This window comes from Leguminivora glycinivorella, chromosome 9 (genome assembly GCF_023078275.1).
Source record: "Leguminivora glycinivorella isolate SPB_JAAS2020 chromosome 9, LegGlyc_1.1, whole genome shotgun sequence".
NCBI classification, from domain to species: Eukaryota; Metazoa; Arthropoda; class Insecta; order Lepidoptera; family Tortricidae; genus Leguminivora; species Leguminivora glycinivorella.
The window spans coordinates 1,817,382-1,844,142 of record NC_062979.1 but is presented as its reverse complement, the minus strand read 5'-3'; the positions used below and the strand labels follow the sequence as shown (position 1 = coordinate 1,844,142).

Below are 26,761 nucleotides of genomic sequence, written 5' to 3'. Positions count from 1 at the left end.
TATGTCGAACGCTATATCGACTTAACACGTGAGTAACCCGCTTAAAATATTTTTAAATATGTTTGAGTCTCACGGGAGTTTTATAGTTAAAAAGATCAAGGATTCTTCTTTAATACCTATTACTAGAAAAGGGACCTGTTTAACTTTACAACGATAAAACTAGCTAGCTTGCTACAATTCTGCGCCATTACTATCAGACAAACTCAGCACAGTCAGCACTAAGATTACGATCTTAGATGCATAATAATAAAAGTTAGCTCAGCACGTACTTGGACCCATAAAGACTGCAGCGCCAGACAGGACCATAAAACTGGAACTGTTTTACAACTCAATTCGCACTTGCCTTAGCAGTGGCTAGTCCGTCTTAACTTAACGAATTTTAGGACATAATTAGCCAAAGCCCAAACTTCAGCCTTCCTTACCATCTTCTGCTTTCTTGGATGGATGACTGTTATTGGCCTTCTTATTATATGTAAGCAGGAGTATGTCTTAATTATATTTAAGGCTGTTGTTATCCTGAATACCAAAAAAATAAAATAAATTAACCTTTTCTGGCAAAGCATACTTTCATCGTTGAGATGAACCCTCAATGTATAAGATATCATTCATGGGTAATTGTGTAAGATTTTATAACAAACTTCCTAATGCCATCACTGAACTGTCTTTTAATCGATTTAAACATTATGTAAAGCGTATACTGATCTCTAAAGCCTACTATAGCACACAAGACTACATGAATGATGAAACACTGTGGGATACAAGTATTGCTGAAAACCATTAATTATATAGCTTATTAATGATGATATTGATAATTCAATGTATTTTTATACAATTTTTTTGACATTTAAAATTTATTCTAGAAGTTTTTATACTAGTATTTTTTTATACAATTTAGATTGATATCATTTTATTAAATCAATGTAGTTTTAAAACAATATTGTTTATTGCACCAATAAATTGCTCTGATATTTAGAATAAGATGAATATTGTACACTGTTGACAATTTAAAAGTGCTTATTGTAAGCCTATTTGAATAAAGAATATTTTGATTGATTGATTGATATTTGGTAACGCCCAAACATAACCATAAAACTGAAACTAGTTTACAACGACTCCATTCGTACTTGGTAAGATGAACTATGGAACTTGTTCAGAGGGCGATTTTTCTTGAGCGTACCTACTGTAAATTGATTCATATCTCTCGTGTAAACCAATTTCATTCTTCCAATAGTTGTTCGTGTAAAATATTATAAAAACTGCGAGATACTCGTATTAGATTAAAGATTTTATATTGTATACGCTAGATAAAATCAATGTATTTTATATAAAACATTAACATTTTTAATCTAAGCAAATACCAGAGAAACAACAAACAATTTTTCTCAAAACAACATTTTCGTTCAGCAAATAGTGAAAGTGCAGCTTACATCTAAAATATTATCGTAGCAAATGCAGCAGAAAAGTTCTGTTATATAACTATTATGAATGCTTTTATATAACCAATAAACCGATTTAAAATGGCGACATTTTATACGAGAAGCTATATGTTGCATTTATGGGCCTTAAGAAAGTTGTAAACTTTGCTATTTGAGTGTTATTTCTACTGCGAATCACAAAGGAAAATTCGGAGAGAGCAGATATATTTACCTAGAAAGAAACTTTTATAGTTTCGCAAGTCATATCCACTATTATAAAAAGCGGTAAATTAAAACAAATGTAAGCGCAAAAAGCAAGGCTGTCCCTCCATAGGAAATAATAATTACTGACAAAATACATACATTTATATGGTTTGTACAAAATGTGTAGCAAATAACTACTACAAACCATACTACTGGGAAACAGTCTACAATAGTACATTACGATACAAGTGCTGAAAACAGGAAGTTCGACACGCCTTTCCTTTTCGCACGTGTATCGTACGACGTTTTTATGGCACTCTGTAGATTCGATCTGACAAGAGAACCACTTCGTGCACAACTGCGGACAAAAAGCACCATCTGTTACTAAAAAACATACTGCAGCGATATAAGGTACACTAAAGGCCAGTGTATGCTTCTGTTTGTACAAATCCTAGCCCCTTGGGCGCACGAGTATTATCTGACAGTGTCAAGGAACAACGTGAATGCCAACAGAGAAGCTTATCTTGTTAGTATGCAGAAATGTGACTGCTATTTGCCGTATGTATTGCAGGATATTTATATTGGTAATTGAATATAAAAATCCGTGTTTATTGAGACAAACGTGTGTGCACGTCGTGTTAGGAATAAAATAACGTAAAACGTAGCTGAACTTGCAGTTTCAACAATATTCTGTGGTATTGCGTACCTATTCATTACCGCGGCACCAAAAATGTTTTAAGAGAAATTAAGATTTATTTATTTTTATTTATTCACAAGAACGGTTACAGTATACCAGTTACACTTGCTACTAAAAGTAAGATAAACATATTAATAGAATCTTTAGAAGTTATTTGTCCGCACTTCTATATTATAAGAGGTGATATATTGGTGTGGAATAATAAGCACTTTATAATTAACTCCGTATATTAAAATAACCAGTTAACGTTACAATGGTCGGAGTGAGACTGGCGTCTCGTTCTCACATTGAAAGGATATTGCTTTTGGCTAGTCAGCTCATATCGCGGTGCGCACGTACTTGAATATGAGCTGACATAGCTATACTGTTCCTACATTACTTCCCCCTTAGGGAAGAAAAAAAAAATTACATAAAAAATTACATACAATTGAATAGTATCTGATATTTGTTACACCCTGTATGTTTCGTATGTTGTGGCTATTCAGCTATCGGACAGGTGCGCGTTTCGCTGACATAGCGTGACGCGCAGCTGTGCGATATGAGTACAATGTTACACAATGGAGGTTGTATTATATGATTACGTTACACAACTATAATTAGATATTAGAACTAAGTTTATTACAAAAATGTTTGATTTTTTTTTTTACAAACATGTTCATTTATATACTGAATACACTTGATCATTTTGATAGCACTGAATTATTTGTTTTATTTATAACACTTCACTTAGTAAATCACAGGTTGTTGTTTCGGTTGGGGTTGGGCTGGTTCCCTGTGCACTACGACTGCTGTTGGCTGAACTCTAGCTACTGCTTTTAGTAACCAACTTCTTATACATTGTCTGCATTTGGACTGTATGAAATACAAGAGAAACAGTGCCAATATTACTGAGATAATTATGAGGATTATTCCAAAATAATTCAATTTCGTGTCTACTTGTCCAGTAACACTATGGACTTCAGCAATTGCAATACTGTTATGTGAACCATCCTCTTTGCTCTGTGCATAGCCCATTTTAATTATATTCAAAATTTACTTTTATTACACGATAAATATATGACACACGTTGTGTGTTGTTAGTACCAATATTTTACGACAATTGCTTATAGTTGACACAAATACATATTTATAAGACAATATATTAGTAACACATACATTGCAAAATTCATTTAAATTCGTACAAAAATAATTCTGTGATCAAAGTTCATACTTTCACAATACAATCTCTTCAGCATTTTATGCTGTTATACATAACGTAAACACTTACGACATCATGACTAACGCTACCCAGCCAGTACTGTAACCGCTATGCTTTGCTATAAAACAACATCACATCATTGCCTTACTATGATAAATAAGACGGATAATGTCTGTTTTGACCGTTCGTATGTAATATAAGTCCCGTTACTGACGTAAAGTTCAACTTAAAACTTAAAGTATCTGATTTCCTAACTAGGGTGCGGAACATCATGTTGCAGAGTCCGACTTGAAGCTGATTATACCGGTGTAATGAGTTTGAACGTAGTCTTCCCTCTCGAGAGATAAACTACCGATGCTACTTTTCGGAAAACAGGAAAAAACTTCCTGCTCCCGGGGTCCAGGCTCCATCCAGGAGATGCTAAATTAAACACAGTAGCGGACCCGAATGTCACGTTCTCTTATTCATCGATTAAAAACCTTACGGGTTTATTTATAACCCTACCACTTTTAGTGGTCCGCGGTTTCGAGTTAGCTTCGCTTTCGCTCTGCGTTGTAGTGGAGTCGCTTACCTTACGTAGGTTCACGCTATCGTTGACGTCATCATTCCAAACGTGAGCTGGCTTCAACCTATCAATTGAAATGCGAGCTTGCCTATTTTGAAATTGGATGAGAAATACTTTATCGTCTCTTTCTAAAACTTTAAATGGTCCCATATACGGAGGTTGTAAAGATTTCCTCACGGTATCGTCTCGTACGAAAACATATTCACAAGTTTGCAACTCTTTGTGAACAAATAGAGTACGGTTATTGCGAGAACCAATAGTTATCGGTTTGTATTGAGCTATTGTATCGCGAATGTTGTCAACTAAACTACAAGGATCGCTAGGTTCGTTTGACTGTGTGCTGAAAAAGTCTCCGGGCAACCGTAGTGCCCGTCCGAACATCATTTCTGCGGCGCTTACGCCGTTATCGCTACGTCCTGCGGCACGCAGGCCAAGCATCACAGTAGACAATTCGTTTTCCCAAGAGCCGTTGTCCATTCTAGCCATAAGGGCTGCTTTAAGGGTGCGATGGAATCTTTCCACCTTAGCATTGCTCTGGGGATGGAACGGTGTGGTCCTAATTCTATCTATGCCTAACAGTTTCATAAGCTCGCGGAACAAGTTACTTTCAAACTGGCGTCCTTGGTCTGTCGTAAGTCTGGTCGGACAACCGTAACGTGCGATCCAACCGTCGAATATAGTTTTGGCTACAACCTCTGCTGTCATATCCTGTATGGGAAATGCTTCCGGCCAACATGTACGCCTATCTATTATTGTAACTAGGTAACGGTTTCCATGTGGAGATGTCGGAAGGGGTCCGACTAGGTCTACATGGATATGTGTCATACGGTCGGCATCTTCAAACGTTCCTAATTTAGACATCGTGTGACGATTAATTTTTGATTTCTGACAAGCGATGCAACATCTTGCCCAATTAACTACGTCTTTGTTCATGCTAGGCCAAAAGAATTTCTTTGTAACTAGCTTACGAGTAACACGCGTTCCAGGATGACTTAAGTTGTGCACACTTTCGAATGCTGTACGTCTAAACTTTTGTGGTAAATACGGTCTTGCTTCTTCTAAAGAAATTTCACAATAGACAGATTTACTACATGTAGGTATCGCTATTAGTTTTAATTTTATATTGCTATTTCCGTCGTGCTGATCCGATTGCGTCATGTTTTTTAACCATTCATCTTTTGCTTGCTCGTCGGCGAGTTCTGCGTAGTCAAGTGATGTGGGGCAAACAATGGTCTCTATGCGAGAGAGTGTGTCAGCAACAACGTTCTCTTTCCCACTTATGTGCCGGATGTCAGTGCTGAATTCGCTAATGAACAATAGTTGCCTTGTTCGTCTTGGTGTTTCGTTATTATTCTTGCCTATATTTTCGAATGCTCTACATAAGGGTTTATGGTCCGTGTAAATTATCAGCGGCCTACCTTCGAATGATTTACGAAAATGTTTCAGTGACATGTAAATAGCTGATAGTTCGAGATCATATGCAGAATAACTTTTTTGAGCTTTAGTCAATTTTTTTGAAAAGAAACCTAAGGGTTCCCATTTCCCGTCAACCAATTGATTCAAAGCTGATCCTACTGACGTAGTTGACGCGTCAGACATTAAGGCTAAGACTGCGTCGGACCGAGGGTGGGACAACGTAACGGCTTTTTTAAGGCCCATTTTACATTGTTCGAACGCCTCTTCGGTCTCGCTCGTCCAAACTATGGGGGTCTTGTCTCGCTTTTTCGCGTTAACTAAATATCGGTCGAGTTTAGCCTGCATGTTCGCTGCTCCAGGGACGTGAGAGCGATAAAAGTTTAGCATTCCTAAAAATCTACGTAATTGTTCTACGTTCTGTGGTTTTGGGTAGTCGACTATGGCTTGCACTTTCTCCTCTAACGGCCTAATGCCCGTGGTAGTTACCTCATGTCCTAGGAACTCCAGCTTCGATTGTCCAAAGCTACACTTGGCTAAATTGATCGTTATGCCGTACTTGTCGAAACGCTCGAAAACCAGTCTAAGATGGTCCCTATGCTGCGCCTCATTATCGCTCGCGATAAGAACATCATCTAAGTAATTGAACAAGAAGTCGAGACCTTCCAGAACTGAACTGTTCATGAAACGCTGAAACGTTTGAGCAGCACATCGAAGCCCAAATGACATTACTGGAAATTCAAATAACCCAAAAGGGGTAATTATGGCGGTTTTTTCAACATCCTGTTTAGCTACTGGAATGCAATGATACGCCCTATTTATGTCTAACTTGGAAAATATCTTTTTACCTGCCAATATGAACGTAAAATCATGTAATCTCGGTATTGGGTATCTATCAGGCTTAGTTTGTGCATTTAAGGCACGATAATCACCGCAAGGGCGAATTTCGCCGTTCTTTTTTGTTACAACCGTTAAAGGACTGGCCCATTGACTTTTGCTAGGCCTACAAATGCCTAACTCCTGCATACGACGAAATTCCTCCTTAACTTTTTTATACCTGTCAGGTGGTAATGGTCTAGCCCGCGCGAATGTTGGTGCACCCGTCGTTTCGATATGGTGTACCACATTGTGTGTGGGTGTTTCCTTGTATGTCGGTGGCTTTGTTATGCTAGGAAACTGCAATAACAAATCATGATACGGGTGGTTACCATTGACAGTATTAATAGTTGGTTGGTTGCTACGTACGGTCGGTGCGGTTATATTAAGAAAAGTCACCAGATCATGCAATTTGCGATCAGTTAAATTTACTACTAACTTGTGATGACTCAAAAAATCGGCTCCCAGTATTGGCTGTTTAACGTCGGCTATAACAAATTCCCATTTGTACGGTCTACGTAACCTTAAATCTAACGTTAAAACTTTAACACCGTATGTTTTGATTTCTGAGCCATTTGCTGCAAACAGTTTTAGATCAGAGCACTCACCCGCACGTTGTTTGTTCTGCACTGGTAATAAGGAAATGTCAGCACCTGTGTCCACTAAAAATGCAGTCCAGTGTTTAAGTCTGTTACGCATAAACGACGGCTTGGTTTGATAGTACAGATCTCCGTCCTAGTCGCACTCTGTACTATCTCCGCTAGTTTTCCTGTTGGTTGAGTACCCATGCGCAGGGTTGGCGACATTTGGTGGCGGCAGGACCGAATCGGAAATGGTAGTAACAAAGCCAATCTGGTCTCCTCTCGGCTTGGTTCCGGTGGCGTGACGTACTCCTTGGTCTGGACGCTGAACGACCTCCGCGTCCTCTCCTTCCGTAACTGCGACCTCTTGGCCTTGCCCGTTCCAAGTCCATCATTCTGACGCTTAACTTGGCAATCTCAGCGAGTATCACTGCTGTATCTGCGGTTCCTGAGGTGTTCGCTGCGGCTCTGTGCGCCTGACTCTGTGGTACTGCCGCTGCTGCTACGTTAGGGATTCTTGTGGCTTCCGATACGTCATCGGCGATGTTGGCCAGTGTGTCAAGATCGCTCTCCCTGGATGCTACCAAAACTGCGCGCACTGCCGTAGGTAGGTGATTCTGCCACATTATTCTCAGTGTGGCATCGGGGAAGCTGTCCTTAGCCAGGTTGCGCATCTTGGCCAATAGCTGGGACGGTTTTTGATCGCCCAGGTCCATTTCCCCGAGGACCTTCTCTACTTGCCTGTTTTTGGAATCTTCCAACATCTTCAAGAGCTTCGCCTTAAGCTCCTGATATCGGTTGGTGGCGGGCGGGTTAGTTAGAAAATCCGCCAGCCGCAGTATTACGTCCTTTGGCAGCTTCGACACCACCATGTCGAATTTGGCGTCGTCCCCTATCCGCTGTGGTGTTAATACTGCTTCCGTCCGGATGAACCAAACTCTGGGCTGGTCCACCCAGAAATCTGGTATCCGGCTCGACACTGAAATGGCTACCACATCGGTCGTTTCTGCTGCTGGTACATTGTCCGCGCCCGGTTGAGTCTCACTGCCCGAAGTTAATTTATTGGGATCCGGACTCATTTTTAATCACTTTAACTGTTTTTATTATTCACTGATCGTCCACTGATTCACGTCGGGGTCACCACTTTAGAAGTTATTTGTCCGCACTTCTATATTATAAGAGGTGATATATTGGTGTGGAATAATAAGCACTTTATAATTAACTCCGTATATTAAAATAACCAGTTAACGTTACAATGGTCGGAGTGAGACTGGCGTCTCGTTCTCACATTGAAAGGATATTGCTTTTGGCTAGTCAGCTCATATCGCGGTGCGCACGTACTTGAATATGAGCTGACATAGCTATACTGTTCCTACAAATCTAAACAATGAAACTCATTAACAATATTTAGACTATTATATATGTATATAAGATGAAATCCCTTATATATTAAAAACCGGCCAAGTGCGAGTCGGGCTCGCGCACAAAGGGTTCCGTAGCAGCAAATATAATAAACCAATAACTTAACCAAAATTACAGTTAAATCAACCTATCTCAAAAACTATAAGAGATACTTTGATCAAACCAAAAATCGTTGAAAGAGTTAATTAGCATGCATCACCTCTATTTTTTTTAGAATTTTATACCCCGTAGTTATAAAAATAGAGGGGGGGGGACATACTTTTTACGACTTTGAGAGCTGATATCTCAAAAACCGTTCACTTTAAGAAAAATGTTTTTTAGAAAACTTTATATCATTTTAAAAGACCTTTCCATTGATACCCCACACGGGTATGTACATCGAAAAAAAAATTTTCATCCCTCAGTTACATGTATGGGGGCCCCACCCCCAATTCTTTTTTTTTTTACTATTTAGTGTCATAATTTTGTAGCGGTTCATACAACACATATTCCCATCAAATTTCATCACTGTAGTACTTATAGTTTCCGAGTAAATCGGCTGTGACAGACGGACAGACGGACAGACGGACAGACGGACAGACGGACATGACGAAACTATAAGGGTTCCGTTTTTGCCATTTTGGCTACGGAACCCTAAAAACGGCCACGTATACCTATTTTACAAGTACGCAACGAAACGAAAAGATTTCGCGAGTACCTAAATCCGACCTTGTTAATAGGAATCAAATTAAGGATCAGGAACGACCCCGATCTTCGATACGGATCTGTTCATCGCTAAAAGAAAAGTTTGCTCTGTAAGTTAGCCTGAGACCGTGTTTCCGTATTTTATACTAAGGTACAGCGGGACAATTTCGACTGGGGGGCCAAATGCCACTGATCCATTTTTTTTCATGTTTTACAATGTTTGAATTATTAAATAAGAGTGTCCATCCATAGTGAGGTTATATATCGTCACTACTTTTAAAAAAACTTGTATCTTCGTCTATCAATGAAAAGAAAATTGTAGTAAGGATGTATGGAATACATATAGACTTACTGCGTTTTAACTTTGAGGAACATCGTGAGATACGAGATTTTTTAAAAGTAGTGACGATATGGTAGGCTGTTCAGTAGATAGAGGTGGAACTCAACTTGATAGTGTAATAATGGAAAAAATGAATCAGTTATAATTGTCCCCCCATCGGGATTTGCCCCGCTGTACCTTATATTATTAATACTAGGTTTTGCCCGCGGCTCCAGTGCAGTGGTAGTTTAAAAAGATATAAAAAGTAGCCTATGTCACTTTCCATCCCTTCAACTATCTCTACTAAAAAAAATTGTTTGCCGTGAAAGACGGACAAACAAATAAACAAACACACACTTTCCCATTGATAATATTAGAATAGTATGGATAAGCCTAGGTTCGAAGAAGAATTAGAAAAGACCTACTAATAAAGGCCGGGCCAAAAAATGTTTCTTGTAAATAATAACATTAGTTTAGTGGTTTCTACCAAATGGAATATCAAAATCAAAACGAGTTAAACCATTTCGAACTTGGGCTTATCCATGCTATTCTAATATTATAAATAGGAAAGTGTAGTGTGTGTTTGTTTATTTGTACGTTTTTGATGGCAAAACGGAGCGACGAATTGACGTGATTTTTTTAAGTGGAGATAAATAGTTGAAGGGATGCAGACATAGGTTACATTTTATCTCTTTCTACTCTCCACTTTCCCATAATGAGGATGGGAAGTTGGAATGAAGCATTCCGCAATTTTCGAATTTAACGTGAGCGAAGCCGCGGGCAAAAGTTAGTTATAATTATAACTTTATATAAGGTGTTACCAAATTAGCTTTCAAACATTTTTTGGTTTTCATTTCCTTAACAAAAAATATATATATATTTTTTTTTTATAATACGTCGGTGGCAAACAAGCATACGACCCGCCTGATGTATAGCGGTCACCGTAACCTATGGACGCCTGCAACTCAAACAGTGTCACATGCGCGTTGCCACCCCATTAGAAACTTGTACACTCCCTTTTGCTGTGTTAAGTACACAGTAAAAAAGGAGCGTACAAGCTCCTAGGAGGGTTCGGGTTGCCGACGGCTCAAAGGACAATAGACGGAACAAGTTAGTTCCGTAAGTCCTCCCGTCATCAGCACACCGCACCCTCGCTGAGCTCTGGCAGCCTTACTCACCGGCAGGAACACAACACTATGAGTAGGGTCTAGTTTCTATTTATTTTCTAAATAACCATCCCCTATAATATAATTGCCTGTCAGGATGTTTAACACTATCTCTCTAGTCACGTTAACAGTGTCTAGAGTGATTTCATTTAATTATTTTATTAACAGGGTGTTTTAACAAAGCACATTTTGTTTCCTAGTTTTCTCAAAAAAAAAACTTATGATGTTTCATACATAAATAATAAATATACTCCAGGAGCGGAGTACTATCAGTCATAAAAAGATCCATGACTAATTTGGTTACGTAGGTACAGCTTATATATATATTCCTTGCAAACATTCATCCGTATTTTCGCAGAAGTTATGAAATAGTGTCAGCCTTGCCGACACACGATAATTCGTGGACCGAAATATAATTTGTAGACGAAATAGGAAGTGGCGCCTTCCGCCGAGAGGCAATTTTGGAGCCAGTTACGAAGTTATGCTGATTTCAAACACGTATTTTGAGAGTGAAATACATGTATACCTACATATATACATACAAACATTTATACATAACCTTAAATCTTTTCCAAAAGGAGTGGCTGAGATACGCGCCATACTCGTGAACGGGTGCTGTTTGTGAAGACTGGTCTGTTTCAGCTAATACTGTTATATTGTAACATTAATTTTGAGTAAATTGAAAAGAAGTGGCCCGCCGAGTTTCTTGCCGATCCCATAGTGGATACCCCACTCCAACTGGGGGGGGGGGAACTGAAATCTTCTCGAGGCTGAGGCGTAGGGTTAGAGCCGGCGTAGCTTTATTTGACGTTCATATGCGCATTGTAATATGCCTACTTCGAAAATAAATATTTTATTTCATTTCATTTCATTGCCACTCCTATCCATTAAGGGGTTGATAGAAAACGAAATCGTGTGTTGCGATATATAAAATACTATTTTTTATATGTTCTTTAATATGAAAAGGCAAATTTTATCTCAAATTCCGATTAGTAGTCAATAAATAAATAATTGTAAGAATCTCAGACTTAATCCAAAAAAGTGTAGATCATAAATAAATAGTCAACGTAATAGTAACTTACTCATGTTAGGAATATTAATTTACCTTTTTTAACTACCAGGGATAACGGATAGGTATCACATTGTACGTGCCAAAATACAACTTCAAAATATGTTACCGTACTTGTTTCAAAAAATAAACTAAGATTAACACGTAAATATACATATTAATAACCTTGTATACATCTTCGCAAGTAACTTATTAACTTGGCTACTCCATCATCACCATATTCTTTCCCCCGAGAGTTTGCATGAGAGCAACCGAATAATTAAAATATGACTCCTGATGAACTTAGAACAATGTTTTATCTAAACGTATTCATGTTATCTTATTGAATATTCAAATTCATTTTGTGGAAAAGTTATGAATTACGAAACTTATTCTTTCTTTATTTCGTCTATTTTCTAACAAGAAATTCGGCGAGAAAATGTAACCAATATTTTCAAATATTAGGTGTATTACAAATGCGAAACTTAGGAAAGACTTAGTTTGATTTAATTAACAAGAACTAGAGTTCCCATGTTCTCAATGATCATGACCAGTTGCAATAATGCAGAAAAAGGTAAAAATTTAAGTAAGTAAGTAAATATTCTTTATTTCACCACACACCACAAAGATAACAGATTTACAAAAAAAAAAGCGGAATTACATTAAACATATAGGTAGCAACAGGCGATCTTATCGCTGTAAGCGATCTCTACCAGACACCCTTTTGGTAGCAGGTAATAAAAGTATAGAAATTTTTAAATGGTAGTGCAAGAAATAATTAAAGAAATAGGAATTTAATAATAAAGTTAAGTATATCGGCGTACAGTTGTCCATAGAATTAATAATGTAAAAAAAAATCGTCATTAAGAACAATTCGTGATGTTCAAAACAAAAGTATAAAGCAAACAATAGTACATTACATCAGAGGCCGGGAAAATGAGGTTTTCACGCCGAGGCATGTATAGTGCTTTTCTCAAACATACAATGAAATAAAAAAAAATACTCTAAAGGACAATATTTTATAAAAAAAAGTTACTTTGCAGGCCTCGGCCTAAAAAATAATATGAAATCCCTTTACAGTCCTCTCGAGTTGTTGCGCCCAAAAAGCGATACTTCCCAGCCCATTTTAAGGAACGTAAAGACAATATTTCATTGCATGTTTGAGAAAAACTAGTTACTATACACTGAATATGGAACACAACCAACTAGGAAAGTAAGTAGGTAGATATTGTAAAATCATTCTTATATTTTTATACGACAACGAACAATCAACTACCACAAAGTTCAGTATATTACGACCCCACATAACAGCAAACTAAAAGAAACACACAAAGTTGCCAATAAAACCCACATTATTATTAGCATCGAATACATAGCAAGAATAAAAATATGAAAACATCGCATCGCAAATGCATTTCAAATAAACTCTCATAAAAACGACCTACTTCCCTCCTCACCTTATAAAAGACAACAAAAGCAATAAATAACTAGAAAAAACAAATAACATCAAGATGAAACGGTACCATTAAACTCCGGGAGATTTTAATCCCCGATCTAAATCACCTAGTATTTTTACCAAGTATTTTGTCACTGTCGGAACAGGTATTAGTCACAGCGACTTCGGGGCGAGTTAGTGTGGTGTTGGATTTATGACAACACATGTTGCCGTATATTATTGCAGAACAGGCAATAAATGGGCCAGGCCCCGTAGCCGAATGGCATTTCTCCGACGCCAAACGAAAGCGATACGCCGCTGGCTCTGTCGCGCCAATACGCAAGCGCGATAGAGATAGATATCTACTAGCGCTTCGTTTCGTGAGCGTTTCGTGAGCGATTGTGCCATTCGGCTAGCCACCCTGTTTTAATTTTAATACCGTTGGTGTTTTGGGCGCTGTTACGCGGAAAACTTTTTTTGTTACGAGATTCAAAAGTTTGTTTTTTTTGGAACACCAATTAGGCCGTATACACCGTGTTTTCATTGTTTTCCGTTAAATTCGACATGTCGTTAGGTTCATTGTTAGGAACCACCCCGTATATCAGTTTTAGTTAAATTAGTTTTCATACATAATAAATTAATTAATCAGTTTGAGAAACCCTTAAGAATCATGTCCAAGTGAATGTCAAGTGATTTAACGTTGACATCACATGTCAAAACAAATAACATTAGGAAGTGGTAAAGGGTACCGCACACGTGCTCGGTAATTAACTTAATTTTTTAATAACTCGATAATCGTAAGAGTTAGGACGCTAGTTTCTTAGACAAATTAACTGTAATTTATCTAACAACCTTCCCTTAAAATTAACGGAATTCAATAAAAACACGGTATATACAATTATACATTGGTTGTAAATTTAAACGCTTTCAAATTATATCCATGGTCTGTCGGTGCAAAGACTATAACTTGCGTAGATGAATAATTCTGCTACGACGTAGTACGCGTAGCATGTAGCATTGCTTGCAACGCCAGTGAGATATTTCACCACGGTGACATCGACACTGACAATTCACTCACATAATTCTGTGTCTATTTTGGGTTGTCAAGTGGGCCATTTTTTTCAAAGTTGTCCACCCCACTTTTATTTTGGATTTGGAAATTTTTATGTGGTTTCCACTCAGAATCGCGAACTCTTTCAATTCTAATAGGAGAAAAAAAGTGTCCCAAGGTTTTTTCCCATTCCGTTACCATTTTTTTATACATTTTGCATGGCGGTAACGGAACGGAAGGTTGGAAAAAATTTATGGAAATCTTGGGAAATTTTTTTGCTCCTATCAGGATCGAAAAAGCTCGCGATTCTGAGTATTAATCGCGTAAAAAATACCCATGTCAAAAAGTGGGGTGGACAACTTTGAAAACAATGGCCCAAGTAACATTGTTACTCAGCGTCAATATTTCTTTGTTGAACAGGCAATGTACGGCGAAGTGTCACTGTCGGGCGACAATTGTCACTGTTGTGGAATAGGTCAAAGCCATTAGCATTTTGAGCAGCCTGATTAGGATTTTAGATTTTCAATATGTTTCTGATAATACGGATTTTCCAGTAACAACAAAAAAAAAACCGGCCAAGAGCGTGTCGGGCCACGCTCAGTGTAGGGTTCCGTAGTTTTCCGTATTTTTCTCAAAAACTACTAAACCTATCAAGTTGAAAACACTTTATAAAGTTCCACTTTTGTGATATTTTTCATATTTTTCAAACATATGGTTCAAAAGTTATCCAACCTATCCAACAATTGATATATCACACGTTGGGGTTGGAATGAAAAAAAATCAGTCCCCACTTTCCCCGTCCCCGGACGGACGGACGGACGGACGGACGGACTAGGGTTTGCTCCCGGGAAATACCGGTACCGAAAGTACCGGGAATTCCCGGGATTTTTGGCCACGCAAAGAACCGGGAAATCAACTTGAAAAATCCCGGTACTTTCGGTACTTTCGGGAAATACTTTTTAGTGACCTTTTTGCTACAAAATTTATTTATTTCTGTTTATATTCTTTATACAGTTAAAAAATATGTGTAGGTACAGTAACACGCGCCTAATTACTATTTAATAGCGGGTGGCAGTGGCAGACTGGCTGCCGTAGCCACCGCGATACCATAACTAGTCCCGCTAGTCGGTAGTGGAGTTTTGTATTTTTGGTGAAGGTTTGTTATATTCATTTGTGTATTTATTTTTTGTCTTTCAAGTCTCAATCTTATTTCTCATTTGACTCCACCCGACGCGTAGGTATGTCTGTGTGTTCGCTAATTTTGCGATAGACTCAAAAACTACTAAACTGAATTTCATACGTTTTTCACCTAGTGATTCTTGAGGAAGGTTTAAGGTTTCGTTATTATTAATTGATTAAAACATGACTATATGTGCTAATCAAGTCGGTAAAAATGACTTAAATGACGTTGCTTAAGAGCTTCAACCGAAAACCCTGCCCATACCGATCGACATATAACAAAATAATGTATGGTGGAATTGTACCTCTTATAAATAAAATATACATATGTAGGTCTAGAAAAAAGTTGGTGATGGCTTTATGTTTAACTTTTAAGGATAACTGCTATAAACATGTTAACGTTTAGAAAACGTTTATATATAATGTGGTGTCGCCGTATTCCAAAGAAATTTCCAGAAAATTACCAACTTTCTCGAGAACGTTCCCTCTGACTAGCCAAAAATAGTGCACTATCTCAAATGTTTGTTTCCTTTAGTTTACATCCTTTGCTTCAAATGATGTGTTTTGGGGAATTTTGTGAGCTTTTACTGCCGGTCTATAATGAGTTATTATATTTCCTTAGTAGTATTTGTTTTATTTCTTTTACTAAGCGATTAAAAATCTCCCAGCAATGTCAGATCGCTTAATCGGAGCAATGTATTGCAACAGTAACCATTGGTGCTTATGGTTGCCACATGGTCGGATTGGTCGGGTTTAGGCGGAATTCTCAAGATTTTTTGCTTCTTCTCCCGAATTCCGATTTATAATAAGTAATAAAAAAGACAGATAAAGGGTGGCTCGGTTATAGTAATATACCTACGTAAAATCCTAAAAGAAATGTTGTGTTTTATTTGAAAAAGTGAAATAATTAGACCAGTCCCGAAAGTACCGAAAATCCCGGGAAATCCCGGTTCCATATTGCTTCGGTACCGAAAATCCCGGTTCTTTAAAACAGTACCGGTACTGCAATCCCTAGGACGGACAGACAGACATGGCGAAACTATAAGGGTTTCTAGTTGACTACGGAACCGTAAAACCACTAAGTTTAGAATACTGAAACAATATAGCGCAAATTTTCTACTCGTTGTTTTAATCCAAGTATAAATGTAAGCTCAATTCGGCCACTAGACGAGTCGACAAGTACAGAAAGTCATTCACAGTCAACAATAAGTTTATTTTCGGACGTGTTATTGATCGTTTGGCCACAGAATATACAAAAGTACAAGTACAGAAGGCTCACTCTCAACAACTTGTCAACGGACTGCATGCGACATTGAGTTCTATTGCGCAGCGTGAAGGTTGTCAAACTTTATGGGCCGCGAACTCGCGGCCGTCGAAATGTACGGAAAAAACGCGGAGTGAGCCGTCCCTGGTTTGGCATTAATGGAAAACGTATTGAGTCCGTGAGCGCTGATGAATTTATAATCAGATTTATCTTAATTTGATAATTGTGTTGACGAATGAATGCATGAACTCGAAATGAAGTTTTCAAGTAAACATTTAGCGTCATTTGTAGTAAATATCTTACATACATACAATCACGCCTGATGTTTCCCAGAGGGGTAGGCCGAGATCACGGATTTCCCTTTGCTATACGATCCTGACAAAACACTTTCGCTTCACGAACTTTCATAACGTTCCTCATACATGCTAAAAAAAACATCAAAAACATCAAAGTCAAGTGTAAATATATTTTTTTTTTTAATTCTAAATAACTAGAAATATACAATGTAATTTTAGGACATAGAGACCATAATTAGAAATGAAAACTCTGTGAAAATACTTATAAAACCAACGTTACCTAATTCGGTTTAAGTTTTTAGAATTCTCTTGTTATTGCCCATGTAAAGAAAACTGCAGTCAGTAGTAGTAGTAGTAGTAGTAAAACACTTTATTGTACCAAAAAATAATACAACACACAAAAAAGAGCTTATCACTAGTACAAAGGCGAACTTAATAAAACAAACAAAACATACATAAAAAAAAATGTTTTATGAAATCTAAAACGATCGCATAGTAGCGTCGCATCGCCATCCTGTCGTCACGTCGTGTCTTGTGTCAACGCCTTTATTAAACCTCGCTCAGACAGATGATCGTCAAAAAAGCGTACGGCTGTCAGATGGTGACATTTATTTAAAGTGTCTTACTGAGTACCGCACCCCAATGCGCCTCGTTTGAAGTGACATCTTGACAAAGGGATAAATTGTTATATTACTGTATTATGGAGGTTTATAAGACTGAGTTATGGTAATTTGTGATATTAGTAAAAATAATATTTACTTGGTAGTTCCTTACATAATATACCATTCGACATATACATATAACATTTATTAGCATTAAGGAGCTATGCCGTACGTCGTACAACGATACGACGCCGTGTCGTAAGCATTTACGGTTTTCGTCGTAGATTTTCACGACACGACGCCGCAACGTGATATGACGTCGAATCGTGTCACGACATGCCGTCGTATAGTCTATTTGTGTGTTGGCCCTAAGTCCGTTTTCACTTATTCGATGCGATATCGGATGTCGGAAGAATTTCAATGGAAAAAATCCAAGTAACGTATGGGATATCGGCCCGACATCCGATATTCCGATAACGTGATATTCGGATAACGTGAAAACGCACTAAGGGGTACTTTCTATGTGGGGGACGGGGGCCACTTCATCATATTGGCCTTTTATCACCCACTGCTGCTGAGCATAGGCCTCTTTTGTAGTACGCCATTGTCCCGGCGAGCTAATAGTCTCATCCAGATGTAACCTGCAATTTTTAATTTTCCGGGGGTCACTTAACTGCATTTTACTGTACTTAGAGTACAGAAGTCTAAACTGATTTTATACCTTTACAAACTAAAACTCTCCTTCACCGTTTTAAGCATTGTACTATTTACTTGTTTTCCAATTTCCAATACCTTACAAGTCATAATTAAATTGAACACGTACGGTTACTATAATACCATCTTTACAAATCTGCAATTGCAACGGGCAACCCAAGTGTTTTCCTCTGAAGCACTTAAGTCCGTTTGCTCACGGGAGTTATTAAGTAGAAAAATGTCTTCTGTTCGCATTCTTCCCGAGGTTTTTCCGTTGGCACCATCTCAAGTCAATTATGAGAGTAAATGGTCATGAAATGTTGTAATGCATTTTGATTGTTGGCAAGGCATATGGGGTGTGACATTGTGAATATTGAGAGATGTTTTTAAGCCAAGCCGACTTCTACTTACCGGCCTAGTGGCAACGCACCTCCAACACTTCTGGTGTTTCGGGTGTCCATGGGCGGCAGTGATCGCTTACCGTCAGGCGACCTGTCTGCTCGTTTGCCTCCTATCCCATAAAAAATAAAAAACTTTCCTGAGGGCTCATACAGATGGCGCGAAATCGGATGCGATTTTAGTTAGGTACATTACGGACTGTTAAGGTTACATACGTTCAGCACACTGATTGTTTTTATATCTGAATGTTTGTGCCTAATGACATGTAAAAAAGCCCTTGGGGCTACTTGCTGAATAAACGTTTGTATCCTTATATGTATCTGATCAAATACCGCAATGTAATGAAACTCGCATGCGAGTTGCACCCTGTTGTAAATGGACCCTTACGCTTTGAAAATGTGTTTGCATTACGAATACTGTTACTTGCTCGTCTACAACTAATTAAATTCATGGGATATTTCTGCAATTCTGACAGGATTAAAAATGGTTAAATCGTTCAGTAAGACAAGGCCCCGTCGTAATGTGAACAGACCTTAACTACGTCTGGCTGATGCTTAAAGCCTAGTTAAATATGTTAGAATATACCTACGAGAAAAATATTTTTGTCAGAAAACGAGGGAGAATTGGACGTAGTTACGCAATAACTTTCCAATCCACATTAAATTGTCATTAAGTTTTAGACCTTGTATGAAAAACAAAAGTCTTTCATTTCAATGATAATTTCAGATGGATTGGAACGTTTCTGCGTAACTACGTCCAATTATACAGTAATAAATAAAACCTAGCTAAGTCGATTTATTTATAAATTTATTTATTGCCATATTTTTAAATAGTACGAGTACAAGCTTATCTTTCACCAATAAAGTATTTTAAAGCGTATGCATGAGACATCAACCGACATGACGTAAAAACATCTCAAGCGGAAAGGGTATCATGCAAAAACTCCATATATACTTGTCTCTAAACCTAGATGGGGTCACCCGATAGCTCTATACTGCTTCTTTAAATAGTATTAAATTTACTGTGGCTTGTGACGTTTTAAAACAAGGTTAGATTAAGATCAGGTTAGTGCTATCTGACCATTGGATGGTTTAAGTTTTATGTGGCCTGAATGGCTGAAGGTGAAGGTTTAGTGTTTTAAAATGGTTACCTAAGTAATTAATTGCCAGTATAGCAGTATTAACTTCCTCGAGGAATTGTGTAGACGTACGGACGATGCTGTTCGACGATTGTTCAATTAAGAATAAAAACCGGCCAAGAGCGTGTCGGGCCACGCTCAGTGTAGGGTTCCGTAGTTTTTCGTATTTTTCTCAAAAACTACTGAACCTATCAAGTTCAAAACAATTTTCCTAGAAAGTCTTTACAAAGTTCTACTTTGGTGATTTTTTTCATATTTTTTAAACATATGGTTCAAATGTTAGAGGGGGGGGGACGCACTTTTTTTTCCTTTAAGAGCGATTATTTCCGAAAGTATTAACATTATCAAAAAATGATTTTAGTAAACCCTTATTCATTTTTAAATACCTATCCAACAATATATCACACGTTGGGGTTGGAATGAAAAAAAATATTAGCCCCCACTTTGCATGTAGGGGGGGTACCCTAATAAAAAAAAAAATTCCCATTTTTTATTTTTGCACTTTGTTGGCGTGATTGATATACATATTGGTACCAAATTTCAGCTTTCTAGTGCTAACGGTTACTGAGATTATCCGCGGACGGACGGACGGACGGACGGACGGACGGACAGACAGACATGGCGAAACTATAAGGGTTCCTAGTTGACTACGGAACCCTAAAAATGGGGAGCGTCGCCAGTGAAAGTGAGAAGTTAACCCCCATATGACCACTCGGTGCAATACCTATACTTTTTTATGAGAACCCAACTTACTTTTTTATGAGAAACTTTCTGAATTTGCTGACAAAGTCGCTGTGTCAAGTGTATATATTAAGTCACATTTCTAGTATATTAATGCACTATATTATAAATAATATTTACAAGCGAATAGCGGAGTTTAATGTCAAAGCAAATAATGTCTTAAAGCAAAGATCCGTTTTGGGTCGCTGAGCCAGCGCAGTAAGTAAAATAAACTGATTTAACTACTAAAGTCGAATTCTATTTTCAATTCACCTCTGTCCTTTTCCATTATTTATCCAACACAGGAAGACAACGGGTTGACCTGATTTTTGCGAATCAAGATAGGTAGTTTATGAGCCAGATAGAATTCACGCTAGACTTTTATCTCGGTAAAATGTCGGCGCCGAGAGGTAGATCTAGAATCTGCGCTTGGCTTACTAAGCTAGATTGATGAAAACGGAAATGATTCCAATCTCATTATATTCTTTTACATTTTTCTTTTGAAGTAGAAAAGATTTTCCGCCGAAAGCCGGTAAGTATTTTTGTGAGACAAAGAGTTTTCTCGCGGTTGTTTGATGTCTTAACAGATTTAGATTGAAGCAGTTTTTTTATCAGTAAGTCAGTCACAGTATTTTTTTTTACTTAAATTCTGTGGCTTTTATTACAAACATTTTTTCCCCTCACTAGCTCGGAAACACGTGTTTTGTCCTTTAATACCAGCGGGTAAAAACGCATTTTATCCACTAGTGGGTAAAGTAATTTGACCTTGAATAAAGTTAAATTAACTGCTTTAAAATTGATAAAAGTAGGTGAATCTAGTAATATGTAATGATGATTTACCACCTGTGGAACTACTGGAAGCAGTGATAAACGCATTTTTTGCGTTGTAGTTTCCTCGCTATAGTGAGGGGAAAAGTTTCGTGTTACACTCGGGTGCAAATGTATTTTCCTTCTCGTGTGTTAAAAAACTCGCAAGTTCAGAATTCTATTCTCGAACCACTCGCTTCGCTCGTGGTTCAACTATAGATTCCTTTCACTTGCTCGTTTTTCAATTCCACACTCGGCGTTAAAATACAACTTTGCCCCCTTGTATAACAAATAACTATTATTCAGAGTTGTTTATTATCTTCTTCGCGTTACTCCGGGTTTTTGTATAACTGAATAACTGATGGAAATTTGAGGTACGTTGGCCAAAGCGACTGTGCCATTTAGCCTTTCAACCAAGACGGAAAACTAGGCCTATTTGGATTTACGCAATTGATTTTACGTTTCTAATAAACACAAGTTAAATTATAATCTATTGAAAATATTTCAACCTGTGCTGTCTTAAAGTAGTCACACTACTATGTATATAAATTAAAACCGAAATAAATTACACATATGAAAGAAAAAGTGACCAAGTCCTCTGGTGCCTTTACGTTGATTGATTTTACGTTGACGTTTGATTTTACGTTGTTTTACTTCACCGAAAAACCACTAACAATAAGTTCCGAAAACCATATTGATGGGAGCCACTAATAGTTGAACTCACGACCTTAAGATCGAAAGTCGTTTAACTCTAGTCTTCCAGCGCTAATATTTAAAACCTAATAAAGAAATAAAAACGTAAAAGCAAATTATTCATTAATATCCAACATCGCTATAAATCACGAAAACTATTAACGACACAATAAAAGCGCAAAATGGATAACAACCACTGACGGTACTTGATTTACTTACAATATACAGCTATCATTTATTCTTACTCCAAAATAGAACACTCCCATAATTTATTTCACAATGAATAAATTCGCGATAGAAGACCTGACAATATGATCCAAAGCTGTATTGGCGAGACGACAATATGATGAATTGCAACATTGGCAACATTGGCACACGCGACGAGGCCATATTTCATCGGATTGAAGGAAATTGGAAAATGCAAAGCGTCTCCGAATATTTTACGTTTGAAAGTTTGTAAACTCAAGTTTTCTAGGGCGCGCTAGGAAAATAAATCGGGTTAAAGTTTATGACAGGCGGTTAAACAAGGAAGATTGAATTTGTGAATGTTAAAATTACATAGTTTCATTCACGTGTCTACTAGGTAATAAAGATACAAAATGCAGTGATGGGCGTAGAAACGCGCACACTTCAGAAAACACGACACTTCTTAACACAATTGGTGCAAACAACCCGCTAGACGGGCGCTCTGTTAGTAGTCCCTTTTCTTTACTAAACAGGAAAACAGAATTGGTTGACTGTTGCACTACGAAGACATGGCAGGAAGAAATATTATGGAAATCTTTCAGATTGTCTATCCTGGCTAGTTCATCGTGGAGCAATTTTCTGAAGCGACTGACATCAGAATGTGAAATCAGATCAATTTTCCATTTGAGGCTGACCCAACTATATAATGACATATTATAAAATGGAATCTGCACAAATTATGAACGGATGTTTATTAAAATGAACACCACAACTCATCGCTTTACAATACGGCCGCTTCGCCTTATGATACCGGGTGTTAGCTACGTAGGGCGTAAAAAATATTCATGTCTCACAAGTAGTGAAAAGCCTGCCAAATTGTACACGTACGCCCAGCAAATTGTCCCTCAGTCTATTTATAACAAGCCCGCTACTTAATAAACAAGCGAGCTGGCCCAGATGAGTCCTCAGCCGTTATTAAGTCTGAAACTCCGCTCGTTAGGGGAAGAGTTAAAAATGTAAAAACTGTAACATCAGTAGGAGCATACGGTAAATTGTCAGAGAGGTGAGCCTGTTCGTTGGGAGAAAACGCTGCGTTTTTTGCTTGATTAAGGGAACTTTGACTGGCGACGGTTGCAAAGTGATGTTAAATGTTGCTACAGACAGCACGATATAAATACGTTATGTGTTAAGTGGCTAAGTAGAATTTTAGTAGCATGAACCGTAGATTAATGTCTACCGTGTACGTACAGATATAGCATAATTCGATTATTATACATAGAAAGCTATATTATATAGCTTAATTCGATTACTATACATACAAAGTAGCGTAATTATGCTAGTCTTCCCTTAATGCGAACACCACGTTGATTTTATTTTGATGAACTGTATTGTAGAAGAAGAAGTTGGTGTGCGCACCAGATAATTGTACTAGAGGTAAAAGTTGGAATTCGCAAAACAACCCTAGCAATGTTAATTAGTAATTTTATAATTATACTCACAAAAGAGCGTTTTCTGGAGCCACCGCCGGGCGGCCTCTCTGTCCCGGCGAGCGCTAGTACATATTTGATGCCATACCTGGAACAAGGGTTTAAATGTGGAATATTAAAACCTATTAGCAGCAGCCACTTGCGGCCGAATTATGCATAAAACGCGAAGAATGACGGAATTATTAATATCTGGGCCGTAAACTTGGGTCCGCAGAAAACGCAATGTGGAAATCATGACAAGTATACATTCGTAAGGGAACTTGAAACATACATACAAACAGCTGTATTTATATCGCGGTCTGTGGTTATGATATGATGATATACTACCTACCTATAATGTTTTGCCTTAAGTAGAAACGAATCACCGACAAATGGTAAGCAATTAAACACCAGAACGCTGAGAGTACTTATTTCTTGAAGGTAAAGCTCGTAAGGTTTGAAGGTTGGAAAGACAGGTACTTTTTAGTTTTAAAATAAAACCTTGTTAGTACACTTCCGGGTTTTTTGCCTTTGAAACCCTACTTACTTGGAAAGTGACTCTAAAACGTACTTTAAAACTTTTTTCTACTCCCGAACTGTTATTCGTCATTTACAGGGTCGTGCATAGATCTTTAAAACCCCACGTAAAAGGCTATTCCCCAAAGCCAGCGTCCGCCGGCTTTCCGCGCATGCGCGCAGTATGGAAAAATCTGAAAACGCATTGTTTGGCTCTGTAACCATGGCAACGCATTGTTATAACGATACTGCGCACGTGCGCGGGAAGGCCTTGGGCAGCTGAGCTGACAGTGCAAACATTTGCGTCAAAATACATGAAACAGTCTGAATTTAACGAAAGTTATTCAAGAAAATATCAAAAACTAAATGCATGGTCGTAGAAAAACTATTATATGCAACGGTGTTTAACTTAGTCAAAAAATACTCATGGCGTCTTAATAACCCACGCCACTAGTCTTTTTTGACCTCCTTTAAACGCCTGTTGTAAAATACTATTAAATGCTTCACGTTGTAATGCAGTAATGAAAATCTTTTTCATCTTGTATTTTTAAAATAGACTTATATAATTTACAGTAGATGATGTAAGTTACCTGCAATAATAAGCTAGGAGTTCACAACGAAAGCCGTAAGTTTGTCTCACATGACGTTATTAGTATAACTATTAAGACAGTGCCATACTTATGCGGATTTTGAGGAATACCATATTATTACAAGTAACTGTACACTACGTTCTCTCGTTCGTTCCCTGTTTTTAGCCAAGGAAAGAGCCAGACATATATTGCGAAAAATATTAATGTAGCGCTACATATTTCCTAAAAAGATTAAACAAATATTAACGCTAGCTTTTCCGGTAAGCAGCAAAATATAAAAACGAAACAGCTCGGCTAATGTTTGCACCGACTTGGCTAACTCGCTCACGGTACAAGCACACTCGGCGTTTTATTACCAACTTGGCCGCGCCGGCGTTTACAAAGTTTATCCAATAAAGAAACAGAAAGAAGAACGTTTTTACTCTATTAAAGAGTTCTTAGATGCCGCCTTATTGGACATAAATAATATGAATATGAACTAATTATTAATGTATTTTTTTTATGAAACCTGGATAATTACATTTTATTTAAAATTAATAATTATGATATTTAAAGAATAATTTTTATATAAGCAAGTGACTTGATTTTATGACATGCATGCATTCCTTTATTTATTTTGCTTCTTAGGTTAAGCTTTTTATAATATGAATATAAAAGTAAAATACAAAAACACATACAAAACAATATAAAAAACATATAAACACATTATAAAAAACCTAACCTAGGGTGCCGCCAGCAGCGGGGCAGGGCCCAAGCTGCCGGTGGTTAGGGCTGCAGAGAGAGGAACCGTCGGACTATCCGCGCCGTGTCCAAGATCACCGCCTTCTGCATCTGGCCCTTGATCCAGCCACCTAGCGAGAGTCTCTTAAGATGTTGGTCGAGACTCTTCGCTATGAGACCGTTCGCTGAAACGACTATCGGAACAATGATCGTTGAATCAACATCCCACATGGCGGTTATCTCGTGAGCCAAGTCTAGGTACTTACTGGACTTGTCCTTCTCGGCTTTCACGAGATTCTCATCATGGGGGATGGTGATGTCAACGAGCACGGCCCGGCGTTATTATTATGCATGCATTATTATTTCTATGCCGTATGTGGCAGGATGTGCTGATCAAAAATGTATTACCAACCTACAATGTACCACATTCTAAGAAATAAAAGATTTGATTGATTGATTGAAGAAAAGTGCAGATTAAACATGTTTGGTCAAAAATGTGACGATAATATATTAAGGCAACCTTTTACCGCAATTTTTTTTTTCAACAGTCAACATAATGGCGTGATAGTGTTTTGTCAGATTTGCTATGGCTCTCTCAACCATCAATACCGTGAGATTTAGACGATTTAGAAATAGGTAGGTTAGTGTAATTTTTCTAGTAAACCGATTGGGGCGCTGCTCATTTTCTCCTTACAGTGAATGGATTTTTTTTGTACGTATGGCTGTATGCTGCGTTATATTAAAACTTAGCTATCTCGATGCAGAGGTTCATATCAGATATCAGCCATGATGAGTATATATTACATTGTCGTCCAATATCAATAAATTATGAGTATGAGTATGAGTATTTATATAAAGCACATGTTTTCACGGTATTAAATCTATCAAATTTATTTCTTTAACTAGTTTTTACACATAACAACTCTCTAAATACAAGACGTAGTTCATCCTAAAAGTGTACACTTACAATTTGACCTCTAGGCCAATCCCCCAAGGGACCTATAAGGGCCTTAACCATGAGTGACGTACCTTAATAAGCCGTATTAAGCGTAGACCCTCAAAAGGCGGGACGGACGAGCCAGATTCAATTAAAAGATGAAGCTTTTAAACGGCCATCACGGGTTTTCAAACATAAACTAACAAACGATTTGAAACGGCCAAAGTTCTCCTATAATTGCTCCAAACGAGAGCACTAATATTTTATCCAATCGTGATATACTTAACGGAGAGATTTTCAGTCGAGTGCCCTGTTTCGGCCACGAAACTTGTTGAGTGGTTTATAGAAAGGTACTACGAGATGTTTTGTTATCAGTAGCTATTGCTCGAGACTTCGCTCGAGTTATATTCGCAAAAATTGCGAAATGCTCTATACAAACTTCCACCACCGTTTTAGGTAAGTGGGGGGTTAGAAAGAGACA

At 37.8% G+C, this 26,761-nt stretch overlaps 1 protein-coding gene and 1 long non-coding RNA gene across 2 annotated transcripts in view; both read right to left on the bottom strand.

Annotated features, from left to right (window-relative positions):
- Positions 1-26,761, bottom strand: part of LOC125229598 (syntaxin-binding protein 5-like) — a 525,297-nt gene that overhangs the window by 364,422 nt on the left and 134,114 nt on the right. The window lies entirely within an intron of this gene.
- LOC125229599 overlaps positions 1-26,761 on the bottom strand; it is a 217,898-nt gene that overhangs the window by 106,362 nt on the left and 84,775 nt on the right. Inside the window, exon 3 of the long non-coding RNA XR_007177423.1 lies at positions 23,551-23,626. This is a non-coding gene — a long non-coding RNA (uncharacterized LOC125229599). The remainder of the gene's footprint in view (positions 1-23,550; positions 23,627-26,761) is intronic.